At 44.9% G+C, this 16987-nt stretch overlaps 1 protein-coding gene across 2 annotated transcripts in view; it reads right to left on the reverse strand.

Moving 5' to 3' along the window:
* The window catches only part of sema3b (sema domain, immunoglobulin domain (Ig), short basic domain, secreted, (semaphorin) 3B), a 294532-nt gene that overhangs the window by 220516 nt on the left and 57029 nt on the right, over positions 1-16987 (reverse strand). Inside the window, exon 1 of one of the 2 annotated variants that reach the window (XM_067998438.1) lies at positions 16169-16537. The exons of the other annotated variant lie outside the window; for it this stretch is intronic. The gene's annotated coding sequence lies outside the window, so the exon portion shown is untranslated. Of the gene's footprint in view, positions 1-16168; positions 16538-16987 lie in introns of those variants that run through there. 2 annotated transcript variants of the gene reach the window in all.

A 16987-nucleotide genomic window follows, 5' to 3' on the forward strand; every position in this document is an offset into this window, starting at 1 on the left:
ACAATTAGGAACATGAGTGTGCCCCAGAGTGAAGCAGGAGAGAGACAAAGACAGTTTACACTGGAAAATCATCTCATTGATGGATCAGCTGTATTTTGACCCTGAAGCACGATTATGCTTAAATGATTGCTAATGGGTCGTTTCTTTAATAATGAGTAAAAACATAGAGTTTGAAGCTCCTCCAAAACCTGAGTATGTAAAGGCACCACCTGGTACTTCTTTGGAATTCTTTACCCCAAAAGTTGAGTCATTGAACACATTCAAGGCTGAGTTAGACAAATTTTTGATCAGCAAGGGAGTCAAAGGAAAGTGGAGTTGAGATAAAAATCAGATCAGCCATGATCTCATTAAATGGCGGAGCAGGCTCGAAGGGCCAAATGGCCTACTCCTGCTCCTATCTCTTACGGTCTTATGGTCTAAACCAGAAGGTTTGATCTCCCTTCTGTGCTGAGTTAGCTGATCTCAACCAGAACAGCACATGGGATGCTAGGGTGTGAAAAGTCAGCTATGGTTCCCACTTCCATCCAGTGACACCCACTGGAAAATGTACACGTGTGGTCAAATATCAAATTAGATGCAAAATGGAGTATTTTGAAGGAGGCACCAAGTCGGGCATTCAGCCAATTCTCAATCTGCCACAGCCTATTAACATTAATTCCATAAGATTCTACCTTCTACAAAAGCCTCTTGTGAGGTATCTTATCAAAACCTTTCTGAAAGTCCAGGTAGACAATGTCTACCCTCATCTACTAACCTGGTGACTTCTTCAATCAAATTGGCAAGACACAACTTTCTTTTCCAGGAGCCGTGTTGGGTGTCCCTGATATGACCTTCTCTCTCTAAGTGGTCGTATAATGCATCATTAATGGTTCCCTCGAACATCTTACCTATTAGCGACTTCAAGGTAATAGGTCCACAGTTACTGGTTCAGCCTTATCCCCCTTTTTGCAAATTGGAACTATGTTAGCCTCCTTCCAGTCTAAGGGAGAAGTCCCGAACTCCAGGGAGCTATTGAAAATATGGGCAAGGGGCTCACATAGCACCTGTCCCATTTCCTTAAGTGGGCATCACCCGGACTGGCAGCCCAATCTATTTTAAGGTTCCTTATTTTTTCTAAAACAATACAGCACCCCCCCTCCCCCCGCTTTAGGTGAGCACATTCATGCAAATGTAATTTGCCCACTGTACGCGATGGCCGGTATAACAGGGTAGTGTTAAAATTTTTAATCATTTCAATGACAGTTGCCAGAGAGAGGACAGTTAACATTCACACTGCAGCACATGATAACGATAGCTGAATCATCAATAAAAACAAGAACACTGACAAAACACAGCAGGATGAGAGCTGATGGGCCCATGTTTCGAATGACTGTACATCTGGATGTTACCAACTTTATTACAGACAGCAATGATCAACGAGTGATTTAGTATTTTTTCATTTGAGCTGATGGTAAAAGAGATCTCCCTTTGCTTTGGTCAGTCTGTCCGAAATAAACGGAGCATTTAAGACTCTATATCCAACAACTTCAAAATTGATATTAACGCAAATGGATAATGGTTATCGCTTTTTGGCCCATATAAGCGACTGCCCGTTTTAATTGATTGGGACTGTATCCTCACCTATTGTAATAGTAGCAATTTTACTCAACAGCACCATTTCATGCTGCCCGTTGTGCATCATGTTGAAGAGTGCAAAGTACTCAGATAGTATCTCCGCCATTCCTGAGAGTCCTTTCTAACCTGCCCTTGACCATTTTTCAATGGCCCAGTACAGTCTTTGATGAGGGTCCTCTGACTCGTCACATAGCTGAAGAAGCTTTTCCCATTGCTACCACAATTGTCCATGATCCTCTTTTCCACTAACCTTTTCGCTGATCCTGTTAGTTATTTTTAGTTGGTTTTGGTCTGTATCGTGTATTTTAATTCATAAAACAAGGTCAGCAAATGAGTTACTCCGAACTGCTCTCATGTACTTCCTAGTGGCAGAGTAGAGCCTACACACTCCTGGGAGCAGGTCTTCAGTCTGTTCACTTGGCCAGGGTTTAAAAGTACTTAAGGATGAGCAAAAGGAAAACACCAACAGAAGAGAAATCCAAAGGAGAGTAGGACTGAATGGGTTCAGTTACGGTGTAATCAGGCGACTGAATTGAGTGGGCTAATAAAAAAACTTGCATTTATATAACACTTTATCACGTCCCTCAGAAACTTCTCAAAGGTTTCACGTACAATGAATAACTTTGAAGTGCAGTGACTGTTGTTATGTAGGCATACACAGCAGCCATTTTTGCACAAGATTCCCCCAAAAACAATGAGAGCAATGATCAGTTAAATCTGTTTTTAGTGGTATTGCTTGAAGGAGGAATATTGGCCAGGACTCTGGGAGAACTCGCTGCCCTTTCCCAAATAGTGGGATCGTTGACATCCACCTGAACCACCAAACCAAGCAGACAGGGCCTTGGTTTAATGTCGGAATTATCTGCTGACAATGTAGCTACTACCTCAGTCATGCGCTGGTGTAACGACGACAGATTAAGAGTTCATTCCCTCCTTCTGCCTCAGTGCTATCAACTGTGCCAAGCTGAAAAGTGATTAAGCAGCCCATCTGACTACCAATGAGAAAAATAAATATGAATTTCTAGCCCTGGCCTCTGGCTGCACCCATATCCTTCTGTTGAAATGAGACTGTTCAGGTCCATAACAGTTTAAAAAAAAACTGCGATTGTTAACAATCTGAAATAAAAAATAAAAAACGTTGGTCATACTGAGAGAGAGAGAGATGACAAGGGGAAGTTTTGGCTACAGCCCCCTTGTCAGCACTGTAGTGTTCTGATAAAAAGAGTCTCATCTGAGTCTCTCAGCTGAGCAACCTACCACCAATGACCAGAATTGTCTGTTCATATAACCAGCCCGAACCGTCACACCAAAAAGCAAACCCGTACTGTGCCTCAAGTTATTAAATAAATCCACTTTCAGGTCAATACAAGGACATGCTGAAGATACATTAGCTGCGAGAAAGCGTTACCAGGAATTAGTTAATGGGAATGTTATCGCTGTAATAATAAAGCACAAGATTAAGGTAATGTGGGCACCATTTAACACGCTGTCAAGAGAGGCCAACGGCAGCAAAGCCAAGTGGGGTAAAGTAATTGTGTTACTTCCTAAAAAAGCAAGCAGCAATACTTAACACCTCACCAATCTCCCAGGTACAGATAGGAGCTAAAAGGCACCCCTACATTATAAAAGTGAATCTGATGGCACACAGTTGTCTCACTACAGGCTACACTTGGGAGTATTGGCTGCCTCGTTTCCTACATCACAACAGTGACTACACTTCAAAAGTACAGTACTTCATTGGCTGTAAAGCGCTTTGGGATGTCCTGAGGTCGTGAAAGGCTCTATATAAATGCAAGTCTTTCTTTTCATACTAGGGACAATCTGCCTCATTACGACAGCAGTGAAGACCCCCACCCTTTTTGTTGTGAAAAGCTGCTGGATTCAGCCCAATTTTGGCTGTATTTGATGGGAATGTAAATGGGGGAGGTCGGTAGCTGGAGATTAGGATCGTGGCACTCTCCCAGAGCAGGGGCTGCAGTGTAAAAATCCCTGTTGATCCATTTTTTTAAAAAAAAGGAACAGTGTTGCTCTGACAGCTCTCCTGCAATACGTTCTATTCTTTTTGAACACAAGAGAAGGAAGCCATGCTGCAACTGTTGACATCTTCACATTGCTGCTCTTGTCCAGTGCTCCAGATCAATTCTTTATACTTCTAATAATAGCGGGGCAGTGCTGTTAACACTCAGTACTCTCCCCGTCCCCGCCCCCACCCCAAACCCCTCACTCCAGAGAAATGTATTGGCTCATTGCAAACCTTCGCAAGTGCTGTCATAGAATCATTCAACGCTGTTCGGCCCATCGTGCCTATGCTAGCTCTTTCAAACAGCTATCCAATTTGGCCCACTCTCCTGCTTTTTCCCCATAGGCCTGCAAATTTCTCCTCTTCAAGTATTTACCTAATTCTTTTTTGAAAGTTACTATTTGCACAGAAGTGCCGAGTGGATGATCCATCTCGGCCTCCTCCCGAAATCCCCACCATCACAAAAGCCAGTCTTCAGCCAATTCGATTCACTCCACATGATATCAAGAAACGGCTGAGTGCACTGGATACAGCAAAGGCTATGGGCCCCGACAACATCCCGGCTGTAGTGCTGAAGACTTGTGCTCCAGAACTAGCCGCGCCTCCAGCCAAACTGTTCCAGTACAGCTACAACACTGGCAGCTACCCGACAATGTGGAAAATTGCCCAGGTATGTCCTGTCCACAAAAATCCAATCCGGCCAATTACCGCCCCATCAGTCTACACTCAGTCATCAGCAAAGTGATGGAAGGTGCCGTCGTCAGTGCTATCAAGTGGCACTTACTCACCAATAACCTGCTCACTGATGCTCAGTTTGGGTTCCACCAGGACTACTCGGCTCCAGACCTCAGACCTTAGTCCAAACATGGAAAAAAGAGCTGAATTCCAGAGGAGAGATGAGAGTGACTGCCTTTGACATCAAGGCAGCATTTGACCGAGTGTGGCACTAAGGAGCCCTAGTAAAATTGAAACTTAACTGGACCAGCCACGTAAATACTGTGGCTACAAGAGCAGGTCAGAGGCTGGGTATTCTGCGGTGAGTGACTCACCTCCTGACTGCCCAAAGCCTTTCCACCATCTACAAGGCACAAGTCAGGAGTGTGATGGAATACTCTCCACTTGCCTGGATGAGTGCAGCTCCAACAACACTCAAGAAGCTCGACACCATCCAGGACAAAGCAGCCCGCTTGATTGGCACCCCATCCACCACCCTAAACATTCACTCCCTTCACCACCAGCGCACAGTGGCTGCAGTGTGTACCATCCACAGGATGCACTGCAGCAACTCGCCAAGGCTTCTTCGACAGCACCTCCTAAACCCGCGACCTCTACCACCTAGAAGGACGAGAGCAGCAGGCACATGGGAACAACACCACCTGCACGTTCCCCTCCAAGTCATACACCATCCCGACTTGGAAATATATCGCCGTTCCTTCATCGTCGCTGGGTCAAAATCCTGGAACTCCCTACCTAACAGCACTGTGAGAGAACCTTCACCACACGGACTGCAGCGGTTCAAGAAGGCGGCTCACCACCACCTTCTCAAGGGCAATTAGGGATGGGCAATAAATGCTGGCCTTGCCAGCCACGCCCACAACCCACGAACGAATTTTTAAAATTTCCACCACCTTTTCAAGCAGTGCATTCCAGATCATAACAACTCGCTGCGTAAGAAAATTTCTCCTCATCTCCCCTCTGGTTCTTTTTGACAATTATCTTCTATCTGTGTCCTCTGGTTACCGACCCTCCTACCAGTGGAAGCCGTTTCTCCCTATTTACTCTATCAAATCCCCTCATCATTTTGAACTCCTCTATAAATCTCCCCATAACTTTCCCTGCTCGAAGGAGAACAATCCCAGATTCTCCAGTCTCTCCACATAGCTGAATTCCATCAACCCTGATACCATTCTAGTAAATCTCCTCTGCACCCTCTCCAAAGCATTGACATCTTTCCTAATGTGTGATGCCCAGAATTGGACAGAATACTCCAGCTGGGGCCTAACTAGTGATTTATAAAGGTTTGGCACAACTTCCTTGCTTTTGTACTCTATGCCTCTATTTATCAAGCCAAGAATCCCGTATGTTTTTTGTTTGAAACAGCCTTATCAACTTGTCCTGCCACCTTCACAGATCTTAAGTTTTTGTTAAAACTACTTTTGAAACGAATTTTTAACTTGCACATCGCATCAACGTCACATCTCTGACCACAGCACTGTGGTCCCCCTGTGCACAGGAACATGGGAAACGTGTTTTTTCCAAGACGTTAGCAACGGGTCAGTGCCCCTTTAAATGGTGTCAAGCGTGATAATGGTGTGACGTTTAGGTTGACAGAATGGGCTGGTTGAAGGTCACTGCACAATAGAATTTAGCAACACATGCTGCATTTCCATGCCCTGTTAACTGTTTTGACTGAGATAATTTGTAACTTCTGCAAAAATATCCTTTAGGCAGTTCACACGCAAAGAGTAACGAAACAGGACAAGTCCTGGAAAAGCACGGAGCAGGGGCCAGCACTCAGTACTGAATTTCAAATCAGCACCCATCTCCCCGAATTTGAAGAGGAGACAAATGAAAAATATTTGCCATTCCAAATTCATGGTAAACATGTTTACTGCACATAATAAACATTTTAAAATTCTCATCCTTGTGCGTTCAAATCCCCCCATGGCCTCGCCCCTCCCTATCTCTGTGCCCTCCTCCAGCCCTACAACCCTCCGAGATCTCTGTGCTCCTCCAATTCTGGCCTCTTGCGCATCCCCGATTATCTTCACTCCACCACTGGCGGCCGTGCCTTCAGCTGCCTAGGCCCTAAGCTCTGGAATTCCCTCCCTAAAGCCTCTCCGCCTTTCTACCTCCTTTAAAACGTTCCTTAAAACCTACCTCTTCGACCTGTCCTAACATTTCCGTATGTGGCTCGGAATCAAATTTCGTCTGATTAACGCTCCTGTGAAGCGCCTTGGGATGTTTTTCTACGTTAAAGGTGCTATATAAATGCAAGTTGTTGTTGTTAGGGGGAAAAAAATGCACCTGGCTGGAATTTTATTTAAGACAGATACATTTTGAGCATAATTTTTTCAATAATTGTGTGTGGAAATTTATACAAATCTGGTGTTTTTTGTTCAGTGTCTCAACTGCGGCCTACTTGTTTACTGAGAATCCAAGCTCTATGTGGTCGCACCAAACCAACCCAAACGTCCAACTCAAACTCCAAAGGTATTAAGGGATATGGGCCAAAGGCGGGTATATGGAGTTAGATCACAGATCAGCCATGATCTTATCAAATGGCGGAGCAGGCACGAGGGGCTGAATGGCCTACTCCTGTTCCTATGTTCCTATGTTCTTAAATCAGTTTATCCTTACATAAGGGATCTAATCTGAGATTACTTCCTCTCTGAAAGTTTATTGTGTTGTTTTTTTTTCCCATCCTTTTTTCCCACACCAATACCACCAGGAAAAAACAGGTTAGCTGCTCACTCATCTTGTTTTCGTCTTTCGGATGAGAAATTAAACCGAGGGCCCCGTCTGCCCTCTCAGGTCAACGTAAAAGATCCCAATGGAAGAAGAGCAGGGGAGTTCTCCACGGTGTCCTGGCCAACAACCAACACCACTAAAAACAGAGTATCTGGCCATTATCAACATTGCTGTTCGAGGGACCCTGCTGTGCACAAATTGGCTGCCACGTTTCCTACATTACAACAGTGACTACACTTCAAAAGTACGTAATCGGCTGTAAGGCATGAAAGGCATTATATAAATGCAAGCTCTTTCTTTCACTATAAGTGAAATGGCTGCAAAGTCACTGTCTTTTAAAGCATTTCACTGTATGTACAGTGATCAAATATGTTTCTGAAATATCTGATAAGATGCAAGTCATTCGTTCTACCAAGCAAGAGATACTCGCTAATTATAGTGCACTCCCTCAGAAAGGAGAGAGTGGGACAAACTCTGACTGGCATGAATTACCGATAGGAAGGGAGCCTTTTGTAAGGTGTACTAATCATAGAAAGATACAGCACAGAAGGGGGCCATTCGGCCCACGTGCCTGTGCCGGCTCTTTGAAAGAGTTACCCAAATAGACCCACTCCCCTGTAATTTTCTCTCCTTCAAGTATTCATCCAATTACCTTTCGAAAGTTACTATCGAATCTGCTTCCACCACCCTTTCAGGCAGCGCATTCCAGATCGTAACAACTCGCTGCGTAAAAGAATTTCTCCTCATCTTCCCCTCTGGCTCTTTTGCCAATTACCATAAATCTGTGAGTTGCCCTCACCAGATGCATAAACCCAATGAACGATTCCACAACAGCAGCCCTCTTAATCCAAGAGGCAGTCCGATAACAAGTTAAGCATTACGATGGAGTGTAATTCAATAGTAACCTCAATTTAAATACTCCCATGTGAGCCAGGAGGGTCATTGTATGCTGCAGCAGGCACTATATAATCTTGCATTATATTTTGGAAGCGGGGCAAACAATCTATGGACACGTACTCCTCAGGTCCACATGGCAATATTCCTTTAACTGGCTCTAGGCAGCCACGATTATGTAACTATTTCCCGTTGGCAAGGCTTGCTGCATACTGTGCAGTTGACAGTTCAGCAGAATGTTCCCAGAGGTTCCAAGAATGTATTAAAGGCATACTCCTCCAATGATGTAGTTAATATGTGTGAATAAAATATACACTCGTTCTTTACTTTAGACTTGGTTAATAAATTCAAAATACACTTAACGTCTGGTCGATGGGGTTGAGATACAGGTCAGCCATGATCTAACCCAATGGCGGAACAGGCAAGGGGCTGAATGGCCTCCTCCTATTCCTATGTTCCGATGTCTGCCCCCCCCACCACCCCCGCTCCAAATGGAGAAGCAGTTTCCACTGCTACAGTGGTGTTTCTGTGGTGAGTCAGATTTGCCAGTACCTCACACAAGCATTGGTCGCGGGTTCGTTATGATGAAGCAGGTTTTGCAGCAATCAACTTAAAATCTTCCGTAATTTTAATGACATTTTTAAAATTTCTTTTTAAAAGTTGCCTCCCAAGTATCACTCAATCAAATGGCCACTCCTCTAACCTGCTCCCCCTCAGCTTTGCTGGTTTCCTCTTGTTCCATTTCTCTCCTGCTTAGCAAAGTTCGACATCAAAGGAGCAGGAATAGGCCATTCAGCCCCTCGAGCCTGTTCCACCATTCAATTAGGTCTTGGCTGATCTGTATCTTAACTCCATCTACCCATTTTGGTTCCGTAACCTTTAATACCCTTGCATTACAAAAATCTATCAATCTCAAGTCACAGATAATGAAGCAGTCCGTGCCCGCAGGCAGCAAGATCTGGACAACATCCAGGCTTGGGCTGATAAGTGGCAAGTAACATTCACGCCAGACAAGTGCCAGGCAATGACCATCTCCAACAAGAGAGAGTCTAACCACCTCCCCTTGACATTTAACGGCATTACCATCGCCGAAGCCCCCATCATCATCATCTTGGGGATCACCATTGACCAGAAACTTAACTGGACCAGCCACGTAAATACTGTGGCTACAAGAGCAGGTCAGAGGCTGGGTATTCTGCAGCGAGTGACTCACCTCCTGACTCCCCAAAGCCTTTCCACCATCTACAAGGCACAAGTCAGGAGTGTGATGGAATACTCTCCACTTGCCTGGATGAGTGCAGCTCCAACAACACTCAAGACGCTTGACATCATCCAGGACAAAGCGGCCCGCTTGATTGGCACCCCATCGATCACCCTAAACATTCATTCCCTTCATCATTGGCGCACTGTGGCTGCAGTGTGTACCATCCACAGGATGCACTGCAGCAACTCGCCAAGGCTTCTTTGACAGCACCTCCCAAACCCGCGACCTCTACCACCTAGAAGGACAAGGGCAGCAAGAACATGGGAACAACACCACCTGCACGTTCCCCTCCAAGTCACACACCATCCCGACTTGGAAATATATCGCCGATCCTTCATCGTCGCTGGGTCAAAATCCTGGAACTCCCTACCTAACAGCACTGTGGGAGAACCTTCACCATACGGACTGCAGCGGTTCAAGAAGGCGGCTCACCACCACCTTCTCAAGGGCAATTAAGGATGGGCAATAAATGCTGGCCTTGCCAGCGACGCCCACATCCCATGAACGAATAAAAAAAAGTTTTGACATTTTCAATTGATTAGTCTGAACAGCTTTTTGGGAGATAGAGTTCCAGATTTCCACTATCCTCTGGGTGAAGAAATGCTTCCTGACATCACCCTTGAAGTGCCCAGCTCTAATTTTAAGATTATGCCCCCACCAGAGGAAATAATTTCTCTCTATCTACCCTATCAAATCCTTTAATCATCTTAAACACCTCATTGGAGGTGGAGCTTACCCAGTCTCTCTCATGTCACAGGAAACCTTCCATATGGTATCCCTGAGTAACCTGTAGCTTTCATCTCTCCTCTAACACATTAGGTTAATGAAGACATTATAAGTACATGCTGGCAGTGGGAACTGCCACGTTTCGGAAAAGTCAATATATAGTTCCTAGGACGAGATTGCTTTTCTGATACTTTGCTGTATTCTTAAAGCAGGCCTAACTAGACAACAAAACACCCAGCTCACACACAGTTCATTCGCACTCGTTACTTCATGACTCAGTTATGATCCACACTGGCTCCCAGTCCAGCTCAACACATTTGTTCCATCGGTTTAACCAGATGTGATCGGCCACACATGGCACTGACATTAACACTGCATCCTCTTAAACTAGTAACGTTTTAAAGACAGAGCCAACGCATTTCAATGCTTCAAACCAACAAAAATGCTCCTTCCTTTCAGCTCCATCTTTTATTGAACATCTTTCATTCCCCTTCCCACCCAAAGATGGCTGGTTACCTCCAAACAGTCCCCTCACTTAGCCCTCCAGGGAAATCTGTTGGCCAGGAAGCAGGAGAATGGTCCTCTTTGAACAGGGTTTTTAACGCTGCAGCAGGTGGACGGTTAACATCTCATCCAAAGGATGGCACCTCCAATAATGTAGCATTCCCTCTGTACTGCACTGGTGTGCTAGATAGATTATACACTCATGCCTTGGTGTGGTGCTCTGTCATGGTTCAGGATTCTTTGGCCATTTTTCCATGGAAAGGACCTCGGACAGGAGTTCTTTTAAGATGTGTTTCGAGCAAAGACTTGCCTAAAAGGGACTAGCTGAGCTTCCAACCCCATATCCTCTCCATCACAAAGACCGCCTACTTCCACTTCCATAGTATTGCCCATCTCCGCTCCTGCCTCAGCCCATCTGCTGCTGAAACCATCATTCATGCTTTTGTTACCTCCAGACTCGACAATTCCAATGCTCTCCTGGCTGACCTCCCATCTTCTGTCCTCCATAAACTTGAGCTCATCCAAAACGCTGCTGCCCATATCCTAACTCGCACCAAGTCCCATTCACCCATCACCCCTGTGCTCGCTGATCTACATTGGCTCCCGGCCCGGGAGCGCCTCGATTTTAAAATTCTCATCCTTGTGTTGAAATCCCTCCATGGCATCTCCCTCTCCTTATCTCCGTAACCTCCTCCAGCCCTAAAACCCTCCAAGATCTGTGCGCTCCTCCAATTGATGCCTCTTTCACATCTCCAATTTCCTTCACTTCACCATTGGCGGCCGTGCCTTCAGCGGCCCTAAGCTCTGAAATTCCCTCCCGAAACCTCTCCACCTCTCTCTCCTCCTTAAAACCTACCTCTTGGACAAAGCTTTTGCTCACCTGTCCTAATATCTTCTTGTGTGTCTCGATGTCAAAAAATTTGTTTGATCATCGCTCCTGTGAAGCACCGTGGGACGTTTTACTATGCTAGAGGCGCTATATAAATGCAAGTTGTTGTAGTTGTGCTCGATAGGTGCCTTTTGTTACCTAAACCTCGTCAAACTCATAGGGGCATAAATTGGTCTCGGGCAGTAGCGCTACTCGGGCAATAGCAAATCGGCCACCCACCATCGGGTATACCATATCCAAGTAACCAACTCAAAATGGTTGTCTGATAATGTTCCAGCACCTTGTCTGACAATTGTATTTGTCAATTATGACATTTAACGTGATCTCTCTGGTGAGGCCTACCTAATGGCAGCCACCACGGTCAGCTCAATCTACACAAGATCACAAAAAGGGTTTGAAAGGTGGCCTTTTACTACAGAGGTTTACAGCACAGACGGACGTCTTTTGCCCCCACTGTTGGCCCATTTGATTTCATCCTTCCACAATACCAACCCTACCGTCCGACAGTGTCAGCTGTGGCTCAGTTGTCAGCACTCTTGCTGCTGAATCAGAAGGTTGTGGGTTTGAGTCCCACTCTGTGGGACTTGAGCATAAAATCTAAGCGGATACTCCCAGTGCAGTACTGAGGAAGTGAGACACTGTCGGAGGTGCCTTATTTCGGATGAGACGTTAAACTGAGGCCCCCGTCTGTCCTCACAGGTGGATGTAAAAGATCCCATGGCACTATTTCGAAGAAGAGCAGGGGGACCCCTGGCCAATGTTTATCCCTCAGCTAACATCACTAAAAACAGATTATCTGGTTATTATCACGCTGCTGTTTGTGGGATCTTGCTGTGCGCAAATTAGCTGCCGCATTTCCTACATTACAACAGTGACTACATTTCAAAAGTACTTCATTGGCTGTAAAACATTGTGAAAGGTGCTATATAAATGCAAGTCTTTCTTTTGTTGTTTCTTAAATGAGTCCAGTTTATTATTCCGTTAAGATTTCTCCAGCAACACTCAATAAGTTTGAGAATCGTCCGGCTTTCCACTTCTTGGAAATTGTGATATGGCTCACTGGTACTATTCCACGGATTAGTACAGGTACAATATCTAACTAAATGTTAGAGATTTCCTGTCACTGAAGCCTAAAAGATTACATTTAGAAAAACTCAATATCACAAACTATTTTTTCATTTTGATGCCTAGCAAAGCTGAAACACAGGAGAAATGTGCAGCTCCTCTATAACCCCCAATGGTCGACACAGAATCTCTCAATGTAGCACTGAAAGGCATTGGCTGTTTTTTTTTAAATTATTTTCTTTAAATGGTCTCTTATTTCACTGGAGACCGATTTCATGATACAAATAGACCATCCTCGGTCAGCATTTCAAAGTCACGCAAAAGGCATAATAATACGAAAAGTGTAGCAGAAGCTGTTTCACAGGAATGTACTTCTAGTGAGGGAACTAAAACAAAATGAAGCTGAAATCACACTGGGATATTTGTACTGAGCATGTTGGCACATTCATGTGACATTCCTCATGTGTTATTTGAACAAAGGCTTTAACCCATTCAAATTAGTAGAATGAGAAAGTTCAAACAAATGTATTAATACGTTCACTATTAATATCGCAAATTATATAGGAACAGGCCATTCAGCCCCACAAGCCTGTTCTACCATTCAATTAGATCTTGGCTGATCTGTACCTCAATTCCATACACATTCTATACACCTACTACCCCCCTTTGTAGTGACGCCCACTCTATGCATCATTTATTTCTCCTTGGAGAGTATCAGGCTTCCCTTCTTCCTACAGAAGAGGGGTTCTGACCCTTTTTAATAGGTACTTGGTGATTGAACCTTCCAGAGATGAAATGTACTCTACAATTTAAACTAAAAGTCTACTCGTACCTGACATGACTACATATCCATGTCAAATTAAACCCTGTATTATAGTTTTCTCTTTTTCACTGGTTATTAATTTTCAATCTCTCTACATCAGGTCTTGTGTATCCTTTGAACTTTGTACAAAGCTTGCAAAAATATATACATTTTTAAATCATTAGTGTTAAATCTGGCACAATTACATTAAAGATCAGGTTGTCGTAATTCCTTTCCGCACAACATAAAACGCTTTGCTACACAGTTTACACCCTATGCCTCTTTGAAGAGTTACTTTTACTGAATTTTTACTGCTAATCCAATCGGGAATTCAGGAGAAATTTCTTCACCCAAAGAGTGGTTAGAATGTGGAACTCGCTACCACAAGGAGCAGTTAAGGCGAATAGCATAGATGCATTTAAGGGGAAGCTAGATAAGCACACGAGGGAGAAAGGAATAGAAGGGCATGCTTGGAGGGTTAGATGAAGTAGGGTGGGAGCATAAACACTAGCATAGACCAGTTGGGCTGAATGGCCTGTTTCACCGCTGTAAATTCTATGTAACTCGATGTAATGGCACCTTTGGAGCACAAAGAGGCTGCACTGTTAAGGCCAAAGAGCAAGTCATACCTTCTATCCTGAATTAGGGGAGGGAGGGAAAGGATAAGAGAGAGAGAGGAGTGCGATTGCACACCCAACAAGTTTTGCATTGGTCAGATTAAAAATCATGGTTTAACTATAACCCCAGTGAGATATATAGAATCATAGAACTGTTACAGCACGGAAGGAGGCTATTCGGCCCATTGAGCCTGTGCCGGCTCTTTGTAAGAGCAATCCAGTTAGTCCCATTCCCCCGCTCTTTCCCTGTAGCCTTGCAAATTTTTTCCCTTCAAATATTTATCCAATTCCTATATGTACCAATTTTCAAAGCAATTCACCAACATTTGGCATTTTACTTTTTCCAGTAATAACAATGGCTCTGAATTTCCCCGGTTTTCTGGCGTTAAAGTAGCATAATCTGGGCAGGCAGGGGCAGAAATTGTGTTTGGACTCAGTTAGGCCAAGTTTTTGCCCCTTTTTCCACCGGTCAGAAATTCCAGCACATGGTGCATAATACAAATGGGCAGGGGGGGGTCTCATGACGCCTTGCAAGGACTGAACCATGCTCATTCAGGCAGTTGGAGTTTGTTTCTGCTGATGTTAACAGCCCCTAGAACTGGTCTGGATTTTAATATTCTGGACTTATATCTCTATGCCTTAGAGAGGGTGCAGAAGAGATTTACGAGAATGATTCCAGGGATGAGGGACTTTAGTTACATGGATAGACTGGAGAAGCTGGGGTTGTTCTCCTTGGAACAGAGCAGGTTGAGAGGACACTTGACAGAGGTATTCAAAATCATGAAGGGTCGAGACAGAATAGATAGAGAGAAACTGTTCCCATTGGCAGAAGGGTCAAGAATCAGAGGACATAGATTTAAGGTGATTGGCAACATGAGGAAAAACCTTTTTACACAGTGAGTGGTTAGGATCTGGAATGCTCTGCCAGAGTGGGTGGTGGAGGCAGATGCAATCATGGCCTCCAAAAGGGAACTGGATAAGTACTTGAAAGGAATAAATTTGCAGGGCTATGGGGATAGGGCGGGAGAGCGAGACTAGCTGGATGCTCTTGCATAGAGCATGGGCTCGATGGGCCGAATGGCCTCCTTCCATGCGGTAACCTTTCTATGATTCTAAGCGAGAGAGTGACGTTGCACAATGTCATTCTATCCATTAGTGCCCTTGTGCCCAGGGGAGTTTCAAATTTAAATGGCCAGACTTTTCCTACTGCAATTGATCGCAGAGAGTGATCGACCAGTATGGAGACCAGCCCATTAAAGAAACGGGGCACATTTTTTAAAAAAAACTTTTGAAGCTCTTCAGACGATCGTACAACCCACTTAGACTGTGGCAAGGCACCGCCCCTCTACCCAAGGCGAGTGTCCAAGTGCGTTGTAAAGGCAGGGTACCCCGGGGACGTGGGATGGGATAAAGGTCGCAGCGAGTGGGTGAGCAGAAGTTCCACTCCACCATATTTATTTCAGCAGAGCGGTGGGGGGGGGGGCGGAGAAGGGATTGGGGCTGAGGCGGAAGAAATTCAGGTCCGTCATGCCTGGAAGTTTGCTTTCCCTCCCTCCCTCCCTCTTGCCATTTGAGATTTCATTACTCCCGTTGCTTTATCTACAGTCTGTAAAATATCCCCTGCAGATACTGCTGAGACCAGCCATTTTCTCCCCCTCCTCTTCCTCCTGACTCTTGGCCGCACGTGTTAGGTGCATAGAAACAGTTTCTTAGTGACTGGTCGAAAGCCTCACAAAGATACATCCATCACTCTGAAGGATAATTACCTGTTTCTTTAAACTCTTGCAGGGAAATGAGCCGTAACCAGCCACAATTCAGCAGTCACAGGGGAACAAGTTACCAGTGTAGGACGCAAAGGTCAAGGAAAGCCCTCCCACCCCCCACCTCCCCCAAACTAACGTACACAGATAAAAAAAGACCAAAACTAAATAAATAGAATATTCCTTCTTCCCTCCCTTCTCAATAGATCAACATCTTATCTCTCTGTGACTGCCTCTCTTACACACTGTTTTGGATCACTACTATTAAATGCACAACCCCCAACCCCCCCCCGGGCAAGATCTCTTTTCAAGTTAGGTCGAATTTGCAAGTGTACCTAATAGTAGCCCCTTGCTATTCAGAATGCCTCTGACAGCAGTTATGGCATTCCCCAGCAATAATCCAACAGCATGTTTTAAAGTACATTTAGCCATAGGGTAGAGGAAACACATCCAGTTGCCTTCAAGTCGTTTGGAAGTAATAAAGTAATAGTTAACGTACAGAAAAAAGCATAAGATACAAGATCTGACGTTTAAGTACCTACTTATTTATAAGTTGGGGCAGCAGGTGATGCAGCCTTTGACGTGCCCATGGCTCTCCGATGAATGCAGTTAGTTCTTGGGAAGAGGTGGGGTGGGTGGGGTGGAGTGGGGGGGTGGTTGGTGGTGGGGTGGTGTAGTCGTTGCCGATGGCTCCAAAATGAAGCTGTCAATCGTCTGCTGCCTTTGTATGTCATCAAGGGCGTACTGCCAACAAGTTAGGCCAAACAGAATCGTGTCTCCTTAGCTCTCCCAGCTGTAACGCAAACTCTGCTTTCTCTATCGGCAAAGCAAATGTTTCCACCCAGCAGCGCCAGGCAGCCCCTAGTCACAATTCTCCTATTTAACTCTTTGCGCGCCAAAAAGGTTTATTTTTTTCCCCCTAGTCAGGTACCGAATCACCTGTTATGCTGATATGGAAGGATTTCACATTCACCAAATACTGCAAATGTGATAGTTGACGTTTCTCCAATCTAGGAACAAAGAAAAAAAAAATGAATTGAACTGAGTGGCACAATCTAAAAGAAAACCCACCATTCACCTTTAGCACCTGGGTCCCAACTGAACCCAGACTGAGGGGATGGACGCTGGTTTCTCTCTCTCATACATACACTCTGCGTGCGTGCGTGCGTGCGTGCGTGTGTGCCTGTCTTTCTCTCTCTCTCTCTGTCTCTCTCTGTCTCGCTTTCTAAACTAATTATGAAACCAATTCCTTTTGGCCACTAGACAACAGCACATAACAACCCTTTATTTTGGCATCAGTCGGCACTCCTGTTCAGATCCCACCAGGACAGAGGGGAGATGAGGAGAATTTTCTTTACGCA

Source organism: Heptranchias perlo, chromosome 17 (genome assembly GCF_035084215.1).
Source record: "Heptranchias perlo isolate sHepPer1 chromosome 17, sHepPer1.hap1, whole genome shotgun sequence".
Lineage (NCBI taxonomy): Eukaryota > Metazoa > Chordata > Chondrichthyes > Hexanchiformes > Hexanchidae > Heptranchias > Heptranchias perlo.